The 16,033-nt window shown below is 48.0% G+C and overlaps 1 protein-coding gene across 1 annotated transcript in view; it reads right to left on the reverse strand.

Moving 5' to 3' along the window:
• Nucleotides 1–15,620, reverse strand: part of hivep2a (HIVEP zinc finger 2a) — an 80,369-nt gene extending 64,749 nt beyond the window's left edge. The window contains exons 1-2 of the mRNA XM_061091417.1: nucleotides 15,245–15,620; nucleotides 7,150–7,205 (exon numbers count right to left, since the gene is read on the reverse strand). The gene's annotated coding sequence lies outside the window, so the exon portion shown is untranslated. The remainder of the gene's footprint in view (nucleotides 1–7,149; nucleotides 7,206–15,244) is intronic.
• Between the last annotated feature and the right edge of the window lie 413 nt (nucleotides 15,621–16,033).

The following is a 16,033-nucleotide window of genomic DNA, read 5'->3' on the forward strand; positions in this document are numbered from 1 at the left end:
TTAATACACATTGTGTTAATAATCCTGCACTTATTAAATCATTTTAGTTTTTTCCTGCTTGATTTGCCAAAAATGTGATAAACACAAATCAAACTGAGCTGAAGATGAAGTCTGCTGCACATTAATCTTTACTGATTTGGCAGATGAAACCGATCTTTAATTATTTTAGTCGCGAGAACGTACGTGAGACGATCGGGTCGAGACGCAGCATCACACTCTCCACAGGTCAGAGGTCAAACGTGACTTTACAATAAAAACGTAGTATGAAAACTTTCTTAAGTTGTTTCTTTGGACATTTATTTCACGTCTCTAAGTCGCCGTTGGAATCTATTGCAACTAAATCCAGATTAAAGCATCTGCCGTGTGAAACATTTTGAATAAAGGCTTTAAATTCTGTGTTTTGGGGGATTTACCTTAAAATACCTCTAGTGAAAACTTTTTAAGATTTTTACGTATAAACTTTTAAACGCGTTTATCTAGAAAAAAACAAATAGCAGAAACTTTGATTTGAGAGTTTATCCGGTGAGAGCTGAGACGGTTTTAACGTACAGACGAATATTTAATCCTTTGACTGGAGTCAAAACTGAACTCTGGGAATTCTTCTTCAGCTTCATGGACGATGTTTTTAATAAAGTCAAATCCCGTTGATGTTGATTAATGTCTTTTCCAGGTTTTATCTGTATAATGTTCATGTCTTCACACTTAAACTCTCATGACTGCACAGGAGACAGACTGAAAAAGACAAATATCAGTGGGGGGGTGTTTTCAGGTCGCGTCAGATTTACTTCCTCTCTAATTCTTCGCCTGCACGGCCGCGCTCGGCACAGACCGGCGTTAGCATGTGCTAATCCCTGTCGGGAGGCGCTAGGTGCTAGCCAGCTGTGCTAGCTCTTAAGCCCTAATACCCTTAGTGTGAGTGAGCTAGCGTGGAGCTAATCAGTCTTAATGCCATGCATACGGGGTTAGCCGCGGAGATGGCTAGCTGCTGTAGCAGCGGCTAATCCGAGCGGCTACAGGAACGAGCCCAATCCCCCGTTTCCCCCCAAAATATGTCAATTTTAGAAACTGCAGCGTGGGATTAAGATTAGAGGAGGAGAATAAAAATAGAGCGGAGGAGAAGAGAATGATTGAAAAAGAGTAAGAGCTCTAAGCACTTGTAACGTGTTATTCGGGAGGGAGGCACTTTTGTTTTTTTTGATGGCATCATTTACTGTAAATCTTTTAGAAAGAATGTGTTTCATGTAACAGTCTCCTCAGGAAACCACATTAAATTCATCTGATTTTTATTTGGATCTGCACACATTCATAAATATCAGCCTCATAAACAAGTCAGAGAACAAACAGACTCAAGTCCTAATATTTGCATCATGGCTGGAGCCATTTTCCTGAGAACTCTGATATCATATGCTCATATTTAACATTTAAATCATTTGATTGGTATAAACACAGCGGAAAATACTGTGACATTTATCATGATAATTATTGATATTATCTTTTTTATCTTGATGGCATTTTTGGCCGAATCCTCCCGGCCTGTTTGATTAGTTAAGACGCTGAGATAATTTGCCTGATTGTCGGATTAAAAACACACACACACACATACACACACACACACACACACACACACACACACACCACAGGCTCTTGAGTGTGTTGACTTCCTGTGTGAGGACAGGATGTGATGTCACGCCGCTGTGGGCTCAGAAATATCTCGTTCGCTCTTATCTTTAAGTGCAAGTGCTTCAAACTGAAGCTCCTGCTGCTCTCTGTCGCTCGCCCAGTGTGGAAAATCAAACCCTTCACTCGGACCACTCCTCTTCCTCCTCCTCCTCCTCCTCTTCCTCCACTTCCTCCCACTCCTCCTCCTCCTCCTCCTCCTCCTCCTCCTCCTTCCGCCCGTCACATGTTACCAGCCTGAGAGCCAGGGCACTGACACAGGCCTCTCTCTCTCTCTCTCTCTCTCTCTCTCTCTCTCTCTCTCTCTCTCTCTCCCTCTCCCCCTCTCCCTCTCCCTCTCTCTCTCTCTCTCTCTCTCTCTCTCTCTCTCTCTCTCTCTCTCTCTCTCTCTCTCTCTCTCCCCTCTCTCTCTCTCTCTCTCTCTCTCTCTCTCTCTCTCTCTCTCTCTCCCTATCTCTCTCTTTCGGGCAGGAAGCCACCAAGTGGCACAGCAGAGGCGAGCCACCTGTTCCTCATGGCAGAGGAGATTACGGAGGGACGGAGGGAGGGATGAAAAGACGAGGGCACGAAATGACAGGAGGGGGCGAGTGAGGTGAAGAGGAAGGGCACCAGGGAGTGGATGAGTGCAGGAGGAGGGAGGGGAGAGAGAGAGATCATGTGGAAATGGGAGGAAGAAGGAACAAGGGAATAAAAAAGAAAAGATGGAAGCGAGACATGGGGGCTATAAAGAACGAATGGAAGAAATAAGAGAGTGGACGATGGATGAAGAGAAGACGATGTAATGAAAATGGAGGGATGAGAACAGAAAGAGAGGGAGAGGAGGGATTGAATGATGGGGATAAAGGGAAGGGACGAGAGAGACGGACAGAATGGGTGGGGGTGAGGAAAGGAGTGATGTAAAGGAAAGACGACAGAGCGAAGGGATGGAGGAACAAAGAGGTGAGCAAAGAGAGCGACAGCGGCCAATCACAATCCCTCCTCCCCTCTCTTGACCTTGTCCTCCCTCCATCCATCACTCCTCCTCTCCTCCCACAGACATCCTGTCTTCCTCTGAGCGAGTGTCCACCTGCACGTGACGTCTCTCACCGACACACGTTCAGATTTATGAATGAAGACGACGGCTCAATTCACACGCGTGGTTTCCTCTCCCTCCTCCCTTTAAATTGTCTTGTTCGCCCCCTGGTGGCTGCCTACGTATAAACCCCGCCTCCTCCGAGCTGAAGCACGTATCGAAGACATGTTTCCCAAAGATGGTTTCTGTCAATTCAGGCGATTAATCAATTATGCTAACGTTAGCTTTTAGCTCATAGCGCGAGCGCAGGCCTCAGAGAAACGCTAGCATGGCTGAAGATGCTCAGTTGTGTTACTCACGTGTGTTTCTGAGGTTTATCGCTGTTTGTGCGACTGTGTTTAGAAACTGTGGCAAATTAGAGAAGCAGCTGAAACACACACACACTCACACAGGAGAACACACAACGAGGTCAGAAACACAAACACATGCACTCAGATGAACAAGCACAGACACACACAAAGCCGGTTTCTTATCACTGACAGGGATTAAACAAGCATGGACACACACACACACACACACACACACACACACACACACACACACACACACACACACACACACACACATATAGGGCATGTACAGGAAGTCTGCAGCCTGCAGAAGCAACAGAGCCGTGATTTGCATGAGGAACGATGCGGAAGTGAAACCAAAGCTTCTTATTGAGCTGCACAGTCCTGAGACACACCACTGTGCACACTCTCTCACTCTGACACACACACACACGCACACAGACACACACACTCACTCACACACGTTCATCTGTCTTGACAACACATTCCCTGTAGCCCCCTGACTCTTTAAAACTCCTAAACTTAAACTTAATTCTTATCTGAATCTTAAAACACTCTCTTTCTCTCTCTCTCTCTCTCACATACACACAGGACAACCAGACACACACACACAGCACAACCACACACATGAACACACACACACACACTGCTTTCCCTGTCATTTGAATTCACAAACAAAGAGGCCACTGGACTTCTGGGTACCTGCAGGAAATGGGAAACAAACTAACGGCTGTTGTCGCGGCAACAGCCATATCCCATAACGCTATTCAAATTCTAAAGCTCCGTTATCTCTCACATATACACACACTTGTACACACACACACACACACACACACACACACACATTTAAAGGGAGGAGGGAGATGTTCACCCAAAGGCCATTCATTTGGACACAGCTGCTCAACAATGCACATGGTCATCAGTCGCCCTGTGTGTGTGTCTGTGTGTTAGTGTGTGTGTGTGTGTGCGTGTGTGTGTGCGTGCATGCAACTCTTCCTCTCCATGTGATGTTGTCAAGGGCACAGCTTGCATCCATCGTACCAAGCCGTGGTCACCATGGCAACAGAACATACACTTCACCTCCGACCAATTTTTCTTTGACTTTTTGTTATTCGTACATACTATTATGTGGGGGGTGCAGGAGGTTAACCTATGCGTGTGTGTGTGTGTGTGTGTGTGTGTGTGTGTGTGTGTCTGCGTGCGCTTCAGTCACTTCCTGGTCGCTCTTGGGCCAATCAGAGCACAGGGAACCATGTGCGTTTCTCATTGGCTGACTGTCCACTAATGTTCTTTTTTTCCGTGTTGGCCACTTGTTAATGTTCCAACTCTCTGTTACCATGGCGTCCGGATCCATTTGGGCGCCCATCCCTCTCTCTCTCTCTCTCTCTCTCTTGCTCTCCATGTTCTTCTACTTCATTTATTTCTTTCCTTTTCTAAATTCAGCTGTTTGAACATTTGTCTCTGTCTTGTTTGTTTGTTTGTTTGTTTGGAAGCTGTTGATTATTTTTAAATTATTGTTACTAATTATCCTCTTGTTTGTTTTTCTAGTTGAATTGTATTTTTTTATAACGATTAATGATGAATTAAAGGAAAAAGCTGAATAAACGAGCAGAGGAACTACGGGTTTGACGTCTCGCTGATTGGGTTCATGAATGTTGTTTTAATTATTGATGATTTTGAATCTTATGCAGAGGCCTCAACGTTCACCTGATCTCAGCCCAGTTATTATGAAACATCAAACACAGGAATATTAATCAATATCACTGAAAAGAAAAAGACAAAGAAATGAAGAAGAAGACAATGAAGAGGAAGATTACGAAGAGGAAGACGAAGATGAAGACGAATACAAAAGAAGACGACGATGACGACAAATGTGGTTATGAAGAAGACAAAGACAAAGAAGACAATGATGAAGAAAACAAAGACGACAACAAGAACAAGAGGACGACACAGATGAAATATTCAAAGACGAAAAAAACGATGTTCATCAGAATAAAAGGACCATAATTTCAATTTCAATTTGTAACTTCATTTGCAGAGAGAGAGAAACACACTGAGAAGAGAAAACTGTCATCACATGTTCTCTGAATCAAAACTCATCTTTTCCACAGAAATCAACCAACTAATGTTTCATCGTTTTTACTTCCTGCTTCTTTTATTCAGTTTTTATCGACGTGTAATTTCAAGCTGCTCAAAAAAAAAATGGACGTCTGATCTCTGAAGCAGCCGTTGACATTTGTCCCATTCTACGTACTCATAACCCAATAAAACACACACACACACACACACAGACACACAACCTGTGCATCTTAGAGCATGTGCACAGTCTGCAGGCAGCGACGCACATCCTGTGTATGTGTGGTGCTGTGTGTGTTTCAGTGTGTGTTCTAAAGGCCCACACGTCTGTGCTCTGAGGTGCAGATAGTAATCTCTGCTTTACATGATCTATTTCTGTCTGACTCCACCACACACACACACACACACACACACTCACACACACTCACACACACTCACACACTCACACACACTCACACAAAGTGGTGGGACTGATGTGAGAGTGAGGGGGAGATAGAGGAAGACAGAGGGTGTTTGGATGACATCGTTCATCTCATCCTTGATACGAAGCCGTCGGTTGCACAGGAAGAGGAAGTGACACCGCTCTCACACACACACACACACACACACACACACACACACACCTACACACACACACACCTACACACACACACGCACACACTCTTCTACTATCCACTACATCTCTAATCTTCTGTGTGGCATTAATCTCCCACTTCTCTGATATTATCTTGTGTTTGAAGCAAACATTCGTTGTCATGCTCAAAGTCCCAAGATGCCGAGGCCTCGTGACCTTTGACCTTCCTGGTGCTTAGAAAATGAAACAAGACCAAACATTGCTGAGCTTTAACAAAACTAATTTCCAGCCTGGAGGTATAAATTAACGACCATGATCGTTTGCCAGTGTCAACTGTTATCACGTGTTTTACTGTCAGAACAGATAAATGTGTAATTTCACATTTTACTTCCTAGTTTTTTTGTATTTTTCAGAAATTTCCTTCTGGGTATTGTATCGTGTCTCCTTCTTGTATTGTGTATTCTTCTGTGTGTGATACAACAGCAGCAGATTCATTCCCATCAATGTCGTTAGTGCTAAATACAGGTTTTGAATCTCAAATCTTGAAAAAGTTGAATCTTGTGACGTCTATTTCTCAACAAAACACGAGACCAGAGACGAATATATTATCGTCATCAGCTTCAATCCATGAAACCATCTCCACTCGTGTCTCTTCTCTGTGTCGGCTCAACAGAAGGTTTCCTTTGTAATTTGGCTTAATTTGTTTTTAACTAACGGGGAGAGCGATGTGTCACGTTGAAATAAAGAAACACTTTGTTTTTCTCCAGCACACAGGGACACATTTTCTCTAAAAATTATATTTTTCTCTTTACTGAAAACCAAATGACTCAGGGTTAACAAGAGACTCTTATGATTAGAACCTATCACCAGATGTATTCAACCAGAGTGTATTGTGGGTAAGGAAGCGAGCAGACAGAAACTTTAGGCGCTGGCGGGCGGCGCCACCGTCAACGTGAGCTTTTTCATTCACACTCCCGGCTGAGGTGACACCTCCGGTAACGAAGCTGGCCGGTTGCCCCGACAACCAGCCAGGGAAAAAAGGCAGCGAGAGTAATTCTGGGTAAATGAAAGCAGCTCCAACGTCTCCTCGTCTCTCGCTCGCTCTCATGACAAAAGCTGCGGCCATTTTAAATCATAATGATGCTTATTATTACAAAAGGTCCTTTCCCTCCATTTTCTCCTTGTTTTTCAGGCACTCTCTCACTTCCTGTCGGGAGATTTCACCTCAAACTACTTTCATCTCAGTGGTTTGAATTCATCTTATTACTGTGAGATGCTTCATATTTCACTTTAATAATCTCGTTTCACTTTCACTCTTATATTTAGATTTATTTTCTGTTCCGTGTCAGAGTGTCAATTTTGCCGTAATCGTCCTTTTTCTTCTCACTTCACAGTTTATTGCTTTCTGCAAACACACACACATACACACACACACACACACACACACAGACAGATCCTACCTGGTGAACTTTTGCCACCTGGTCCGGTTTATTAAGTCCGACACTGGTCACAGCCGCTGCAGGAAACAGAGACAGAAAACACATTAAAGATGATGTTCAGTGCTTCATGACAACGATTCAAAGGCTTTATTGTTATTTGCAGAAATATCATATTAACCGGGATCCAAATCTAAAGAAAACTCATCAACTCTGACGTCCACACCACGGAAACTGAGAAGTTTGGAAACCTCGTGCTCTTTGTTAACAACATGCGGAGGAGACGAGATATTATTCAAGCAATTTGCAACACACGTATTCCTTCCTGTTTAAATCTGCAAGTGAGAGGTTGTTTGATATGTGTGTTCAGACGTGTTAGTGCGGGTGGGGATTAAAACTGATACTGAGCCTAAAGGCCGGTGAGGACAGAGATCGTTTTAGTTTGAAATCATGTTGTTGAAGTATGGAAGAATCCTCAGAATGAACTCGGTACATCAGTGTTGGATCTCATGCCCTAAGGAGCTCATCCCTGCAGTTTCCAGAATCTGATGGCGAAGCTGCAGTATTCACGTGTCCACATACATACGTTTTCCCAGAGTTTTAAAGGTCAAAAGGTCACGAGTGGATCTCAGCGTATTGTTTCTTGTGAAATCTCCCCGACGACAGCAGCCGGCACTTTGGAATCATGAAAACTCTCCTTCATTCCCCAAAGTCTCTGTTGTTTCCTCTACAGATTTCTGAGCGTTTGGCATTGACATTTCAAACCCTTCGATAAATCCAACGATGAACATGAAACCACGGAGTTTCAGATCCGTCCTGTCACCGTTTGTCATCTGGATTCTCACTTTGCTTTTGTCACTTTCCTCTCTCTTCTGGGTGCGCCGCTTTAAAAGCCCGTTGGGGTTTCTGTTCTGCTTCACCCGCTGGGATCCGATTTCTTTTCAACCCCTGATATTTTTGAAGTGTCATTTATCTTTTTCTCATATGCAAATATCTCAATTTGAATCTATAGCAGACACCGGCTCTGTGTTTTCATTGTGCCACAATCAGAGAAGAGGAAACCAACCCAGGGCAGAAAGTGTGTTTACTTTCATTTTGAAAGAGTATTTACTCTTTTAAACAACTTCTTGGTACAAGGACAGCTGTGGAAATATTTCCACCAAGAGGAAGTGAAGAAAAAATAAGGCATAAAATAAAAATATTGGATTTAAAAAAAGAAGAAAAAAAAATAAATTGCCTTTTTTCTCGTAAAAATCTACTTTCTATAATTAAGTCAACTTTATCTACTTTATCCATTCGTTTTCAATTATAAATACTTTTATGGATTTACAACAACCACATTACAAACTTCTCCTTTTTCCTTTCGAGAGTATTATTATGATTCTCACTGAGCCGGGTTTTACCTTCAGGTTCAGAAGGCGAATCATGAAAGTGAAAGTTCCACAGTCAACTCAGAACTCTACAACCTGTATCGTACATTCTCTGTTTCTGGTTTCATGTCCGTGGCGGCAGAAACAGAATCCACCGTATGACTGTTGAGCGCGGCACGAAATAGCGGCTGTAGATTTGAAAGTGAGTCACATCTGAAACTGTGAAGGTTACCGGTGGAGGAGATTAACCAAACCGTTTTTATTCCCTTTCATTTAATTCATATTAAACCAGAGCTGCTGGAGTTATATTCATGATCAGCCCCAGGAACTGATGAACACTACATATCGATATTGGCTCGTGCTCAGAGGCCGTTTCCCTCCTGAGTGAACGGAGCTGGACGTTTATTAAGAGCAGCTGCGTTGCCAGGAGGTGGACGAGGGGGAGAACGGGCGGAGAAATCACATGACGGTCACGCCAGAGAAGGTTTGAGTTCCATCTGTGGTTCGGGCAACAGAAGCTCTGTGGTTGAGGTCAAGCAGAGATGGTGGAAGTTTAGGAACACGCTGCGAGTTGTGAGAGGAAACCACGAAGCAGCTTAATGTCACTAACGTGGATATTTATAAATCAAATAAGTTGAATCAGTATCAACACATTGTGAATTAACATCTCGTGACCTTCATAGAAAGTTGATTCTGGTATTAAAGACGAGCTCTTGCTCTAAGTGCAGCAGGATGACGAACTCCCACTGAAGGTCACGGGTTCACAGCTGGATGTAAAATGATTTTTAACTGCATCAATCAATTCTTACTGTGAATGCTGTTAGTGACGTGCTAATGGCTCCACCCACGTCAGAGCAGCGTGGTTGGTTAGTTGTGTTTCTCCTTGGTAAGCGTACGATTGGCCAGTTGAGGGGGGGAGGAGTTACGTGTTGACTGTAGAGTTACGTGTGATTTACAATCCGCTCACTGGGAAGTGGCAGCGAACAGGGGAAGGAAACAAGGGGACGAGCAGGGGAAGGAAACAAGGGGACAAGCAGGGGGAGGACACAAGGGGACGAACAGGGGAAGGAAACAAGGGGAAGAACAGGGGAAGGAAACAAGGGGACGAGCAGAGAAAGGAAACAAGGGTACGAACAGGGAAAGGAAACAAGGGGACGAGCAGGGGAAGGAAACAAGGGGACGAACATGGGAAGGAAACAAGGGGACGAGCAGAGGAAGGAAACAAGGGGACGAACAGGGGAAGGAAACAAGGGGACGAGCAGGGGAAGGAAACAAGGGGACGAACAGGGGAAGGAAACAAGGGCACGAGCAGGGGAAGGAAACAAGGGGACGAGCAGGGGAAGGAAACAAGGGGACGAGCAGGGGAAGGAAACAAGGGGACGAGCAGGGGAAGGAAACAAGGGGACGAGCAGGGGAAGGAAACAAGGGGACGAGCAGAGGAAGGAAACAAGGGGATGAACAGGGGAAGGAAAAAAGGGGACGAGCAGGGGAAGGAAACAAGGGGACGAGCAGGGGAAGGAAACAAGGGGACGAGCAGGGGAAGGAAACAAGGGGACGAGCAGGGGAAGGAAACAAGGGGACGAACATGGGAAGGAAACAAGGGGACGAGCAGAGGAAGGAAACAAGGGGACGAACAGGGGAAGGAAAAAAGGGGACGAGCAGGGGAAGGAAACAAGGGGACGAGCAGGGGAAGGAAACAAGGGGAAGAACAGAGAAAGGAAACAAGGGGACGAACATGGGAAGGAAACAAGGGGACGAGCAGGGGAAGGAAACAAGGGGACGAGCAGAGGAAGGAAACAAGGGGACGAACAGGGGAAGGAAAAAAGGGGACGAGCAGAGGAAGGAAACAAGGGGACGAACAGGGGAAGGAAAAAAGGGGACGAGCAGGGGAAGGAAACAAGGGGACGAGCAGGGGAAGGAAACAAGGGGACGAGCAGGGGAAGGAAACAAGGGGACGAGCAGAGGAAGGAAACAAGGGGATGAACAGGGGAAGGAAAAAAGGGGACGAGCAGGGGAAGGAAACAAGGGGACGAGCAGGGGAAGGAAACAAGGGGACGAGCAGGGGAAGGAAACAAGGGGACGAGCAGAGAAAGGAAACAAGGGGACGAGCAGGGGAAGGAAACAGGGGGACGAGCAGGGGAAGGAAACAAGGGGAAGAACAGGGAAAGGAAACAAGGGGACGAGCAGGGGAAGGAAAGAAGGGGACGAGCAGGGGAAGGAAACAAGGGGACGAGCAGGGGAAGGAAACAAGGGGACGAGCAGGGGAAGGAAACAAGGGGACGAGCAGGGGAAGGAAACAAGGGGAAGAACAGGGAAAGGAAACAAGGGGACGAGCAGGGGAAGGAAAGAAGGGGACGAGCAGGGGAAGGAAACAAGGGGACGGCTGCAGTTCAGATCCTATGATCACAAAACATTGATTCAGCTCGACTCTGATGCATTAATGAAGTGAGACTAATTACAAGACCATGACAAAGTGGGTAAAGGTCTCTCTCTCTCTCTCTCTCTCTCTCTCTCTCTCTCTCTCGCTGCTTCCATCTCTCCATCATCTCCTTGTTCGTTCAAATATCCACAAAACACACAAACACACACACATCCGCACACACACCTGACAGCCTGTCCCTTTGAGTTATGACAGGTTGGGTTACAACATCAGCCTCTGTCACACACTCACAAACACACAAACACACACACACACACAGACACACACTCGCTCTTTCCAGCGAGCACAAAAACACGAACGACCACGTTTCCCTTCTCGTTAGAAAGCTGCCCCGTGATTGGTCGGTGGGAAACAGCTGTGAGGTGATCGTTGATTGGCTCCGGGATTAAAGATGTCCTCTGTTCATCATCAGCTTCCTCTCGTCTTTTGTCTACTTGTTTCCTTTCCTCCTCTCTCTTTATCTTGTTTCCTACACTTTCCTCTTCCTTCCTTTTTCTATTCTCTAGTCTCGGTTCTCATCTCCTTAAATTTTTTATTTATCCACTCGTTTCCTCGGCCTTGCTTCTTTTCCTTTCCTTCCTTCTCTCTTTATATTTTGTCCCTTTTTAAGTTACTTACTCTCATTCTATCTCCTCTTGTCTCCTATCTCTCTTCTCCTTCTTCTCCCTTTTTTCCTTTCCTCTCCTCCTGTTTCATTCCTTCTCCTCACTTTGCATTTTGTTCTTTTCAGCTCCTTTCCTCTCATGATCTCTCTAAATCTGTCTCTCTGCTCATCTTTCCTCGTCTCCCGTCACTTTCCCTTTGTTCATGTCTGTCCATCTCCTCTCGTCTCCCTCTTCCTTCCTCCTCTCTCTCCCTCCTTCATTCCTTCACCTCCTCCTCCTCCACTTTTCTCTCCATTGTTGTTCTATTGGCGGTTTCTCCTCCTCTCCTCCAGGTGTCTACGTCCAGACGGAAAGAAAACCAAACCACAGAGGAGCAATTTGCAGGAGAAGCCAGTCAACCAACTCATTAGGCCGCACGTGTGTGTGTGTTTTTGTGTGTGTGTGTGTGTGTGTGTGTATGTGTGTGTCTGTGTGTGTGTGTGTCTTAATAATTTAGCCGTGGTTGTCAGGACCTCGGTCACCAGAGCGCTCTCAGGTTCCTCTACAGCTCTCAGGTAATAGCACACACACACACAGACACACACATACACACACACACACACACACACATACACACACACACACACACAGTGGATGAGCTCAGTGTGAAGTCTGAAATCCTCCTTAAAGCTCTGAATTCATCGCTTCCTCCTCATCCCTGAGACTCACTGAGCTCCGTGTCCTGTTACTGAAGCTTTTCTTTAGTTCTGAAACGCTCCAACTCAGAGTGGAGCCACGCCTCCTCCGTCCAATCAAAGGTCAAAGGTGAAACTCTTAATATAGAACTAGAAAGTCCCACAAGGATGTTGAGGCACCTGAAGCCTAATCAACAATGACCACTGGATTTGCAAAGCTTTCAGTTTTTCTCCCGTCTCGTTACCAAACAGGAAGTGTTTCTGTTTCTGGTGCGTGTCTGTTATTCATTAGCAGGATTACGTGATTACACCACCGATGGAATGATGCAGGACGGATCAGGGCAGAGTCCGATTCAAGTTTGGTGCAGATCTGAATAAATGGGCGGAGTTCAGTCTATGGTGGTAGTGGGGGGGGGGAGGGGGCAACAGATTCCCAGTGACAGGTTCACAGACCAGAGAGGGAAAGAGAAGTTCTTGGAGCTGAAACTGTCTGCAGACTGGATGTTTGAGATTTGTGCGTGCGTGCGTGTGTGTGTGTGTGTGTGTGTGTGTGCGTGCGTGCGTGTGTGTGTGTGTGTGTGTGTGTGTGTGTGTCCCTTCATCACGTCGCACCGTACATCTGTATTCATTTCAAATTCTCCAGCGATGACGTGTTTGCTACTTGACAGCAAAATACAAAGTTATCACATCTGCAGCGAGCGACCAGACACAGGGAGACGGAGGGTTTCAAATGATACAACACACACACACACACACACGCACACAGACACACACACAGACACACACACATACACACATACAAACACACAAAACACATCCCACAAGGCCTTAATAAATGAATTGAATGTTCAGTGCAGAAAATCAACTCACACTTCATGCACATCCTCTGTACACCTGTCCACCAGTGTGTGTGTGTGTGTGTGAGTGTGTGTGTGTGTGTGTGTGTGTGTGTATGTGTGTGTGTGTGTGTGTCTGTGCATGGATTCCTGCTCCTACGCAGTACATGACGATGGCCATCTGAGGTGACAGTGAGACAGATGGTATGTAGGTCGGCCTCTCTCCATGCTCACTCTCACACAGACACACACACACACAATCACACACACACACACACACAGACAGACACACACACACACACACACACACACACACACACACGTGCACGCTCACAGCCACCAGCGTGTGTCCCCACAGCAGAATAGTTGCCGTCTCTTCAGCTGCAGGATTATAACCTCCTCACCTCCACACAGATAAATTCATCTGGTTCCTCACTTGTTCTGCAGAGACACTGGTTTGTAGTGGTTCTAAATACTGGTGTAGTGTTGTCGAGTCTCAGTCAGTCGCACAAAATTCAACACTGTACTTCACGGGACTGTTTACGACACACATGACGAGTGTGAAGCCGATGAGTTGAACGGCTCTTGAGATATGTGAGTCACACACTGGAGTTATTAGATATATACAATCTATACAATGCTAAAACATATTAGAAGTTAGCTTCCTAGCCTCCACCCTGCCGTCGTGCCCTTGAGCAGCATCTCTTCAGCGCCTGTTTCATGCAGTAACAGTGTTTCGACCCTGACCTTTGACCTTTGACCTCTGATTGCAATGTGGAGCTTTTCCTTCACACAGAGACCAGAGGATTATGACGCGCAATAACACAGGACGTGACGGTGTGATGAGGCTGCAGATCAGAGAGAGAGAGAGAGAGAGGGAGAGAGAGAGAGAGAGAGAGAGAGAGAGGGAGAGAGACCAGGGCCGGGTCGTGTGTCGGAGTCTCCCCGGCCGGGGCCCCTCTCTAGACGGCAACACGTCATGGAACATTCCCGGAACCAGCCAGCGCACCACCCACCCTCTCTCTCTCTCTCTCTCTCTCTCTCTCTCACACACACACACACACGCACACACACACACACACGCACACACACACGGACACACACACGCACACAGGAATCAAACGATGTGCACATGAGATAGAGTCGCATCTACACACGAACGCAGTTGTTGTGTTGTGACACAAAGTGACAACAACACAAAACGCGTCTGACACGGAACCAGGAAACACCGGGGCGAGTGCGCGGAGGTCACCACGCACGCCAGATCACCGGGAGTCATGGCAACACAACACACACAACACACACTCACACACTCACAGGTGAACTTCACAGAGCCGCGGAGGCGCGTGCACGTCTGCACGTCCAGCGCGCACGACCTTCCAGACACCCTCACCCTCCTCACACCTCTCCCCCGGCTCTGGAGCCTCTCTCCCCGGCTCCAGAGCCTCTCTCTCCCCGGCTCTGGAGCTCCAGGTGCCCGGCTCTGGAGCTCCAGCAGCCGGGCTCCCTCCCTCTCTCTCCCCGGCTCTGGAGCCTCTCTCCCCGGCTCCAGAGCTCCAGGTCCCCGGCTCCCTCCCTCTCTCTCCCCGGCTCTGGAGCTCCAGCAGCCGGGCTCCCTCCCTCTCTCTCCCCGGCTCCAGAGCCTCTCTCCCCCGGCTCCAGAGCCTCAAGCAACCCGGCTCCAGAGCTCCAGGTCCCCGGCTCCCTCCCTCTCTCCCCCGGCTCTCTCTCCCGGCTCCAGAGCTCCAGGTCCCCGGCTCCCTCCCTCTCTCCCCCGGCTCTCTCTCCCGGCTCCAGAGCCTCCAGGAGCCCGGCTCTCTCCCTCTCTCCCCCGGCTCTCTCTCTCCCTCTCGCTCCCGGCTCTGGAGCTCCAGCTGCCCGGCTCTCTCCCTCTCCCCCCCGGCTCTCTCCCTCTCTCTCCCCCGGCCTTGCAGCCACCCTGGCCGCGGAGGCTACTGCAAATTCCTCAGGATATTACGCAACCTGGGTAATCTGCATGCAATGCGATGCGTGCCCAGGGTATTCCCCGTGCACAGCCGTGCCCTTATAAGCTAAACGAGCCGATCCAGAGCCGTGGAAACAGCCCGGAATGTGCGTCACGGTGCAGAACAGCTCGCTGTCACAGTGAAACGAGAGAGAATGGGTCCGGGTCCGGGTCTGGGTCCGGGTCCGGGTCTGGGTCTGGTCTGCTTACCTTCAGGCTGCTGCGCTCCGGCTCCGGGAGAAATGACAACAAGCCAACCCGGTGACAGGAGCTCCGAGTCCGGGCTTCACACCTCGAGGAACCGGGGCTGAGGAGCGAGGAACCGGGTCCAGGAGGCGAGGAACCGGGTCCAGGAGGCGAGGAACCGGGTCCAGGAGGCGAGGAACCGGGACCAGGAGGCGAGGAACCGGGGTTAGAATCCACAGGAGTCGCGGAGCAGCGGAGGGAAAGTTGTGCGTAAAGATGAAGGAATCCTCTCCGACCGGATCCGTGCCGCCGGAGCTGCTGCTGCAGACAGACAGGCAGACAGACAGGCAGTGTGTGCGTCCCGCTGTGTTGTGAGTGTGCATGTGTGTGCGTGTGTGAGAGAGGGTGAAACCAGGAGACACACACACACACACACACACACAGACACACAAGTGCGCGCACACGGGGGTTATTCCAAGCGCCACTTCCCAGAATAGCAGCAGAGAGAGAGAGAGAGAGAGAGAGGGAGAGAGAGAGAGAGAGCGAGAGAGAGAGAGGGAGAGAGAGAGAGAGACGGAGTGGCAGAGCGAGGAGAGAGAGAGAGAGGCAGAGAGAGAGAGAGAGAGAGAGAGAGAGAGAGAGAGAGAGACAGGGAGAGAGACGGAGTGTCAGAGCGAGGAGAGAGAGAGGGCGTGTGTGTGTGTGTGTGTGTGCGCGCTTGTGACGTCATCGGATCCCCCAGCGCGCACCCAGGGCAGAGGGAGGGAGGGGGGGGGGGGCAGTGGCCGAGGAGGAGGATCTGTCTGCAGCTCT

Source organism: Limanda limanda, chromosome 18 (genome assembly GCF_963576545.1).
Source record: "Limanda limanda chromosome 18, fLimLim1.1, whole genome shotgun sequence".
Classification (NCBI taxonomy): Eukaryota; Metazoa; Chordata; class Actinopteri; order Pleuronectiformes; family Pleuronectidae; genus Limanda; species Limanda limanda.